This window comes from Bradysia coprophila, unplaced genomic scaffold (assembly GCF_014529535.1).
Source record: "Bradysia coprophila strain Holo2 unplaced genomic scaffold, BU_Bcop_v1 contig_24, whole genome shotgun sequence".
Classification (NCBI taxonomy): domain Eukaryota; kingdom Metazoa; phylum Arthropoda; class Insecta; order Diptera; family Sciaridae; genus Bradysia; species Bradysia coprophila.
Window position 1 is genome coordinate 2,509,139 of NW_023503501.1, and position 10,110 is coordinate 2,519,248.

Below are 10,110 nucleotides of genomic sequence, written 5' to 3' on the forward strand. Positions count from 1 at the left end.
ACACGAACGGCAACCGACGTAAAGTAAATCCGTTTGGGTTCGATCAGTTTTACAAAGGGTATTTGTTTGGTATAAGTGGTCACGATGAAGTTCACCCATACCGACATTATAAAAGTCGATTTAGCATAAATGCAATAAGTTTAAGCTTAAGTGAGGTAAAAAAAAATTTTGTTTGAGGATGATGTTTATCTGCCTTTTATTGGAAACAAAAAAAAAACGAACTTTAAGAGGGTTATAAAGTGGACCATTTTATTATTCATTCCATTCAGTCAGTGTATAATAAGAAAGACCGTAAAATTCCGAAGACTTATTGTTTCGAAAAGAGATTTCTTTTGTGTCGTTGTACAAGATGCGCGATTGACATATTATGTCAATCAATTCGAAAAGTTCCTGTAATACATTTTCCACGTGACTCAAGTTTTGTTTATGCATGGCATGAACTCCATAATTGAATTAAATTTATCGATGCATACACGAACAAAGTAAAGAAACTAAAGTTAAGTCTTCCTTCAAACTCACAAAATATTCGAAATGTAATTATTAAATGATTTAACAGTAACATGTTACGCCAAACTCAAGATGGTTGAAATGGTATATACCCATTTTAAGATAAGATAATCTCACAGAAATGTGTCTCGTCGTCCAAACTTTTCATACCACTTAATCTTCGGTACTTTTCCTATTCACATAAAGCATACCACCCTCCCTATTTACTTTATACAAACGGCGTTACAATGAGTTTATTCTGAAAACTATGCATGATGAAATAATCTCAGTTTATTGAGTTTAGTTTTGAATTACACAAAAGTTTGCCAGATAGAAATGTTGTTATCAGGTTCGAAAACGTTTGACTGTATTTTTGTGCAAAAGTTTTTGCCATAAATATGACATTAAGCAATTTTGAATGTTAGTTTTGGATGATTGAAACGATTGAATCACACAGATCCGAAAATTTAGTTATTCAAAAATTCGTACTAAACCCGGTACAACGTTCAATTTGTTGTTATTTATATTGCAGTTTCGGTCGGTTAAATAGATGTGTACGACCAGATTATTAGATTTTCCACTACATTTAAAAAAATAAAATTGTGGATGAAAAAGCGACGTTCGGAAGAAAGTGGTGTTATTTACTGCTCTTCAACAGTAATAAATAAACACCGTCATCTCCCACCAACACTAAATGCAATTTGAGTAATATTTGAGTGGGGTAAGAAAATTGAATTTATTACACTTAACGTTGGTTTTTTTACGTGAGTTATCGTTTCGCGACTCCTTTTAACCCCAAAGATTTACTCATCGCAAGATTGAAATCTTAATACGAACGAAAATATCAACAAAATATGGATATATGTATCCTGGTGGTGTTTGGGAGGGAGTGAAAGTAAGATTTGTTAAAGTTGCAGAAAGTCAGAATACGAAAGAAAAACATCTAAGTCAAGCCAATGGGGAACAACTTGAAAGAATCCGAAGAAATATTATACACCGTAGGATTGAAACATTCGTTCTTCGTGCAACAACACTTTTACCGTAGTTACAATCATCATGAAAATATCGTTGAATACTATCTCTGTCTTGCAGTTTGATGACGTCATAAAGTAATTTCATTTTTGTGATTTGGTTATGTACTTGTTCAAGGTGATAAAAGAAAAAGCAAACGCAAGCTGTCCATCTTTATCATTTTCTGACACAGAGCATTGTAACAATAACTAAAAATATGCGAATCTGATACCTTTCAAGGTATCATTCTTTACTGTCGAACCAAATACTGCTCCGGGTTTTTCTTCTCAATGAACACATTTATATACAACGAAACAAATTGGTTCGTTGCTTTTCAACAACGTAATGAACCGTGAAACCATTGTTTTAGTTTGCTAATTAAATGATATTTAACCGCTTAACTGCGTATGTGCTTCAATAGTTATTTGTGCAAAACGAATCGAATGCTGGTATATTATCGCACTAGATGTAGATCGTCAACCCGAAGCGAAGTCGAGTTTGATAAGACATCGTTTGCGATAATATGTCAGAATTACATACAAATCGTTTTGGATGCAACGTTTAACGAAAAACGGAAAACAAGCCATATTGCCTGGCCAGGCCACTGTTACATACTTACGAGACTAACAAAATCGCTAACATTAATTTGCCACATCTCAAGAAACAGTAGCAGAAACAATCTCAATTTCAGAAGACTAGTCTGAGCTTTATGCATGGACATGTTAAGCGAATCATAAGAAAAATGTAATTGTATTTTCTATGTAAAAATGGTTACATTTTTCTTACGATTCGCTTAACATGCACAGGCATGAAGGTAAGACTAGCATCCTTATATAAAGAGCACTTTTGTCAATGTTGAGATGTGTCAAATTTTACCGATGTTGCCCGGTCATCACTTCATTGCTATGAGTGTTAAAACTTTGTATCTTGCCTAGTGTGGTTGCATCCCTCACTTTCGGCTTGAGCTACACCTGGCAAAATAAAATGTTTCAAACATGGACGTAATCTACTATTGTTGTCGGTACCATTCGGATTGGACTTTAACCTTTTAGTCCCTGAAATTCAGGGTGTGAACAGTGATCTATGTGGGAGAGGTTCATCGTCGTAGTATTTTGACGAAACTCACACATACAGCAGGTCGTTAAAATTATTTCGGTATGAATATTTAAGACTCCTGGCAACACTTCAAAGTGCAAAAAATGTTTTTTTTTTTTTGCACTTTAAACCTGCGTGTAATATAATCTTCGTCATTCCGATACAACATAGTGGAAAGAAACGGTTCAATTCCGTCACAAAATTGCATAAAATATTACAAAAGTCTTTTTCGTTAAACAGAGGCTGTAGCTTAAAGAACACAACGATGATTGATTGATTGAGCGATGATGTAAAAGAACTGTTCATAGAAGGATCCAATTGGTTTAATTCTCAAAGAGCCTAGTTTTTTTAACTTGCCACTAAAGTACACATCAAGTTTCAAATAAATTAGCAAAATTGAACGGGTCTTGTAAGACAGATCCGATTTTGTGGTGGCACATTGCTTTATGTACGTCTTCTTATTAGACTCAGACAAAAATTCTCGGCATTTCTATCAATCAACAGCAATAATTTTACACCATTAAACGCTTCATTAAATGCTTTCTCTATTCACTTGATTTAGAAATTAAAATTGATTGAACGAAATATGAAGATGAATTAAATTCACATCATCAACAGTTTTACAGAACGTCACGCATCAACGTTAACGTTCAAAATTGTTCGATGCATTAGAACTGATTGATCCAAATGGGATATATAACATTCTCAAATCATACAGCTTAAAACTGAAAAGAATTCTGTACCCGCAAGTATTATAAGCAAACAGACTACGATTTCGGTGTAATTTGATCATCAAAAAGACACAAATTTCCTAAATAGTCCACCTATATACGCTCGATACACAGAAAATATTAGAAACCGACAAAGGAAACAAGATATTTTTTTACGATTTTTACGCAAATACCGGGGCAAATATACACATTTTGGTAATTTTAGGAGTGTGTGTGCCGTGTCACCGGTTATTGGTTATTTGGGAAAATATACCATTTCCGAAACAAAAATGAAATTTGTTATTGCTTTGTTCATACTGTTGAGTAGAAAATTGGATTCGATATTTTATGTTAACGCTCGTCTTGCTAAAATTGAAGCACAGTATAGGATCTGTTGACGGCGCATAACAGTTTACTAGCATACAGTTAGTAGGATATTATGCCATTCTCAATGTACTGCTACATTATTCTCATCACAAGCATCATTAACTGGAGCTCTGTATTTTAATAAGTAGAAACTAAGCTCGAGAAATATAGATGAGAGCGAAATGTCGGTTGCCAAAGAAAATAATCCACTTGGCTTTTAATGTTTTTTCTTTCATATCCATTAGCACATTATGTACACGCCTTCACCAGCTATACTTTTGTTCTCCACCTTCACACTTTGTTAATATCTTTTTTTACTTAATCTCGAATTAATTTATTATTCAAATTGTAACGTACACGGGGGCTACTTTATCCGAAGAAGAAAATGTTAATTTGCCAAATATTTTGGACGAACCATAATCTTAATATTCCGAAAAGATTAGGTATGTGCTTTCCGAATCTACCATCCGGCGCGCATAAGGGAATGCCAAAATGTTCCACATTTAAATTCGTACAGCCAAAATCGGTCTTTTTATTGAGAGAGGACGAAGGTGAGCGTTGCACTCTAACTTAGTAAAAATTAATAATTTTAAGTGTACATAAGCGAAACGGGGTTCAGAGGTTGCTCATCACGGAGCAAAATGTGTTTTATATTTTTGCATTTCCCAAGAAAATGGCAGATAACGTTCTCGTTTGAACATTTTCATTTTGACGAGTGCCGCGTCATCCGGTATGTCCCATATTCTAATGCCCCTATCAACATCACAATTTCCAAAATTTCTAAAATTCGTAGTACACGTTAATGGCGCTTCACTCGTATGAAATATGCATTTACATTGCCCAATCACGCAAAGCACAGTACATACATGGTTTCAAATTTTTATTTTGAGGAGTGGAAGTGGTCGGGACATGGCAACTCGTCAAGTTAATTTTTAACCATGTACGTACTTAAAGTAATTATACCTAGAGAGGTTTGTACGATGAAATGTGGTCCCAACATCAGTTTGTATAATATACACATTTCGTACAATTTTACACCAACACATGTATGCGTTGAAACTATTCCGCTTTTGATAGTTCAATTTGCCCAAGGCTGTAAACTTTCCAAAGTTTACAGCCTTGAAATCGCTCTTTTAATTAAGAGGGCAAACACACATACCAATAAACATTTCGTATTTCATGTTGGGACCAAATATTTTACGTAATTTTGTTCGAAATTTCCTCTTAGACTGTGCATAACTAGTTGTCGCCTCTGGCTCGTGCTGGAAACCTTTTATTCGCTATAAAAAAATTCTTTTAGCATGCGTTAGGAGAATAACTATTACGTGTTACAGCAATGTCGATATTAACTGTGCAGCCAGCCCTGCATGTGACCTTGGTGATGTAACTGGATATCACGTCATCAGCCTCTGTCCAAGGTAAATTCCCTTTAGGAAACTTATAAAAATCAGAGCTGAGTGACTCTAACTTGATTCTCAACTGAAAGGCCATTACCAATCTGAATATTTTTCTAAAGAAAACCAGAAGGTTTTCATGCGACAATTTTATTGGTCACTTCAGACTTTTAACAATTAACTTCTGAACTTGATTTTCTTCAAGAAACGACGACGACATTTCTCAGTATTTTAATTTGTGTTCATCTTCATTCTGAGTTGTTTGTAAAATCGTTTCGAATTTATTTCGCAAGATTTGGTAATTTTCGTTGCAATTAACAAAGACAACGGGAGAAAGGTGCCTGTCCAGGTTTTGCGACTGAATACTCCCAAAATCCTTATCTAATCTTCAGCAATGTAAATGACAGTTCGCTAATGTTTTTTTTTAGCGAATGAGAGCTTTCCAGCACGGGTCAGAGGCGATTTAGCATAACTGACCATTTATAGCGGCGACGTATGGGTGTCGTATAGTGTCACAATTGACATTAGAACAAAAGAATTCTGTCAATTTTGACATTATATGTCGCCTATACGTCAGTCTGTAAATGGCCTCTAAGTAAGAAACAACATTGGAAATACGTGACGAAGTTTATTTAAGATGTTTGAAGGATTTAGTAAGATGACAATTTTGTCCACTTGTTCCAATTTTTAAGACATTTAATCCATCTAATTCATTTAATCCATTTATTGCCATTTAATCCAGTAGTGCGTCACCACTAGTGGAAATCCTTGAAAATCTAGCAAAAACAGCTAAGAGAATCCTCTTACCACATTCAAAATAATTGCGGCTTGTCAACTTTCGGCACCCTGGACCTTACTTAAATAATCGTGGAATACATCCAAATAAATTTCTAAAAATCTAGAATTCAGTTTTGGATTTTTAGAAATTTATTTGGAGTCATTCCTCGACTATTTAAGTAAAGTCCAGGGCGCCGAAAGCTGGCAAATCGCAATTAATTTCAATGTGTTAAAAACTTCAGAGGATTTTCATTTTGAAACGTACTAGACAAACATCTGTCCCTCGCAAGGTTTCCACACAATAAAGAAATTAAAAAAATCAATTTTTTCATTGGAAATGTCTGATAAGTCTTAGAAGAACCGTCTTAGCCGTTGATAGCAGAAGTCGTAAATTGTTTTCTTTGTTCAAAATGTAACAATATCACTAAAATCTAGATCTGCTCGGTCTACAATGCTATATAGCCCTGAACCCATATTGTCGTTCTACCCAACACACCACACAATGAATTTATGTCATTTAAAAAAAAAAATCCCAAACCGCATTGCTTTGGTTGCTTTATTTAAAGTAATGTTGATTTAACTAATGTGTACTTGTTTCTCATAAATTGCGTGATTAAAATTTAAAAATGTGTTTACACGCAAGATTTTTTCGAATATAAAAGCATTATGACCGAACAAAATAAACAACTTTACTCGGACATTCTTCTGGAACATTGTATAGTTACTGGAAATTTAATTTATTTTTTCACGACATGTCGAGCTGGGTTCGAAACAACTTTGGAATTAATTAGCTTTTTTTCTCTCAAATTTCTTTATGAATTTTTTTTCCATTTTTCTGATATAAATTCCTTCAGCATTTTCATTTAGTTCCAACAATTATGCTGCAACAGACCCATTTGCAACAGCTGTATAACCTGTATAACCGTGAGAAATGACATTCACACTCTTAAGATGTTTGTTGTAACAGCTACGACAGTAACACTGACGTAGGTAATGCTATAATGCCATTTGATGGTTTCTGAGTATTTTGATCGTAAAACTAACTGACTGCATGTTGACCTCACTGTTGATCCGGACTTTATTTAATTTTTTTACGATAGAGACAGAGACATTGAAGTTTTATGGCTTTACTTAGAACGACGAAGTGTCTTATAAATTTATGATCTCACTAAAATCGAGAGTTTCGTCTCAATGTGTGAGTCAACAAGTCAACGGGTTTATACGTAAATCGTATAAGTCAGAAACTGTTAAAGCTCTATTCCGAAGTTTGCCAAGCACTCGAATAAGGGTTCAAACAATTTACAAAAAATAATTTGAATAGTTCGCTGGAGCTCTAACTGCAACATAGATTATGCAACATTACTCTCTTTGTCCAAATATTTACATTAGAAAATGGACCGCAAATATTTCACTTCGACAAAAGCTATTGAAGGTCATTAATGTAATGTCTTCTCACATACTGTATGTGATGGCATACTATGCAATAAGAAAAGCACTAATGTTCATTCGACCAAATATTTCTAATTGATTTCGTATCTCTTCAGCTGTGAATTAAAATGTTTATTGGAAAAGCTGTGGAATTTTCGAATTCAATTTGCTGTGTGTTTATGGAAATTGATTTCCTTCAAGTAAAATTGATTGTGAAACGTTTTTCAGACGATAGTAACTCGAAATGCTACAAGTGCAAAAAGCCACAAGAATGGGTTTGAAAGCAAGAGATTTCAGTCGAGATTTTCGAATTTAGTTATAAATATAGAGTGGACAGAAACAATTTGAGCCTAAGAAGATAAACTCACATCTATTTTAACCGAGGACCATTTCTGGAGCAGAGGAAAGCGGGTGTAACTGAATGCTTTTAATCTGAATCATACTAAAAAGACACGAGACTTTTTTTTTGAAATTGGACCAACTCCCGTTGGAGCTATTTTTTAGAGGTCAATTGTTTATATGCCCTAGGCATGCATAGTCCAAAACCGCTGTCGCTCCATTTTTATTTCGATTATTTCCTAGTGGTGAATCTTCGAAGGTCAAAAAAGTCTTTGTCTGTGATTTACGGTCGCTATAGACGCTAGACACTCATGTGTAATATTTGAACCAAAAGTCGAAAATTAAGTTTTGATGAACTTAGGATGTGGTATTTCGCAGCTGTTTAGATCTAGATCAGTGTATGCGCTGTCAGATTTATACATTAGCTTTACAGTGATAGAAAGAATGCCGTAGAATCGACAGGCCTAGATTACGTTTTTCCCGTACGAAGTGTCCCTCTACTCTAAATAAAAATTCTTAGAAAATCCACAAATTATGATGTTTTTGATGTCTGTATGTATATGTGGCTCAGCTGTAGAGCTCCAATCGCAGTAAAAAAAATGCCGTTTTGCCTCTGTTTACTTGACAGATGTGACAGATCGTTTTTTAACAATAGGAAAGAGGCGTGGTTTACGTAAACGGAGGTAAAACAAAGACAAAACGGAACGCTTTTTTTTGACTGCGTGGTGAGTAAGTAAAATTGAAAGATCATTGAGAAAAAACCCACCTTTTTCGATCATTAATGTATATGAAAATTAAGCGGTTTCGAACTATTCACCCCTAAAACTGACTCACTGACTCAGCATTCGTATGTCAACCCACTCGCCGAGTTTAATTTTTCCCACTCATCGAACCGCACACAGCTTTTTCCATGCAAATCATAACGGTTTTCAAATATTCAAATTATACAGTTGAAATGACTGTGCCACCCACCACTTGTGTATAAATTTGTCTTTCGTGTATATGAGTCGTCGAATATTTTGTATCTTGGTGACCTTTACTCAACTTTTCGTTCGTTTGGTTTCTTTTCAAATGTTAACATAATGTTGAGTTTGGAATATTATTGTTTGGAAAAGTCGCCGGACAAAAGTTTTCGGGGGAGGATGAGAAGAAAAACTGAAGCTGAACTAGGGGATGGGATTTGGTTTAAGACATAACTAACACATTCGTAGAGACTTATAAAGGAACAAAAATTTAACTTTTGACATCAGATTAAAATCGAAATGTTCGAATTATTAAATGAATTTACCAGTAATTACCGATGCAATGTGTTCTTCCACCGCTAACACCTTGTCGACCTGAATATTTATGTACTGAGTTTAACAACAAAGAATGAAAACATATTTGTTGTCCAAAATTTCTTCCAGATAAATTCTGTTACTCTCGTCTTCAGCCTGTTTCACCAAACCGTTCACTGTTCAACTTATCGGGAAAAAAAAATTGTTTTCGAAAAAAATGTTGCCGTTTCGGTTTTTTGTTTTCAATTTATTTTAAAATTTTGTTTATTTATTTATACTTCACTTTCAATATTACATATTTTCCACTTTTGTTACATTATTTTTGTTCCAATTCCTACAAAAACACACAAACGAATTAATCAACATTTCTGTACGTTTTTTTTCCACCAGAACGAAACGCACACACACAATATTTTTCTCATTTCGATAATGTAAACAATAATATTGAAAGTAATTTTATGATTCAAATGCCGACAAACCGAAATTACCACCCAAAACAAAAAAATCCTTCTTCGATGTACGGTTTAGTCAGAACTAAACGATATCAACACATCGTATTTTCGGCATAATGCAATGCATAGAACACAGAACACAAGGTTTGCAGAGAGCATTGAGACGAATTTTATTCGTTTACCAATTCACTCTCTTTCGATTCTTTCTCTCTCCTTCTCTCTCTCTGTTGCATCCGAATAATGTAAACAAATGCCGACAAACCGAATTTACCACCGAAAACAAGCCATCAGAACAGTCGGATCGCTTGCTGACTGAGCCCCGTACGAACCCGTATATCTATTGCGTACGTGACCCTATAGCACGTCGTTCGTCCTACTTTTACCGTAAGCCTATTGCGCTCGTAAATGTAGTTAAAGTAAAATTATTATGAAATGTGTACGTCTTAAAAATTGCGCATAGCGCAATTACGAAGCCCCGTACGACGTTCCTTTCAAAAGTAACACAAATTTCAAATAGCCCTAAAATTTTAATTTATTGATAACAACATCCTATTCGGCCTGCGATTACCTTCCAAATGAAACAAAAATTACAAAAAAAGAATGAAATTTACTTGAGTTATATGCAAGATACTCATAGGGCCCTAGTAGCAGCCTAATTCCATAGACCCAAATTTAAATGAAACAAAAATTACGAAAAAAAGGATGAAAGGATGAAGGAGTTATATGCAAAATACACTTAGGGCCGAGTAGCCTTCCACTTCTAGGGTCCTAACTC

At 34.6% G+C, this 10,110-nt stretch overlaps 1 protein-coding gene across 2 annotated transcripts in view; it reads right to left on the bottom strand.

Annotated features, from left to right (window-relative positions):
• LOC119077826 overlaps positions 1-9,413 on the bottom strand; it is a 134,314-nt gene extending 124,901 nt beyond the window's left edge. The window contains exon 1 of one of the 2 annotated variants that reach the window (XM_037185133.1): positions 8,895-9,413. The gene's annotated coding sequence lies outside the window, so the exon portion shown is untranslated. The remainder of the gene's footprint in view (positions 1-8,894) is intronic. The other variant, XM_037185134.1, reaches the window with a different exon arrangement.
• Positions 9,414-10,110: the final 697 nt, after the last annotated feature.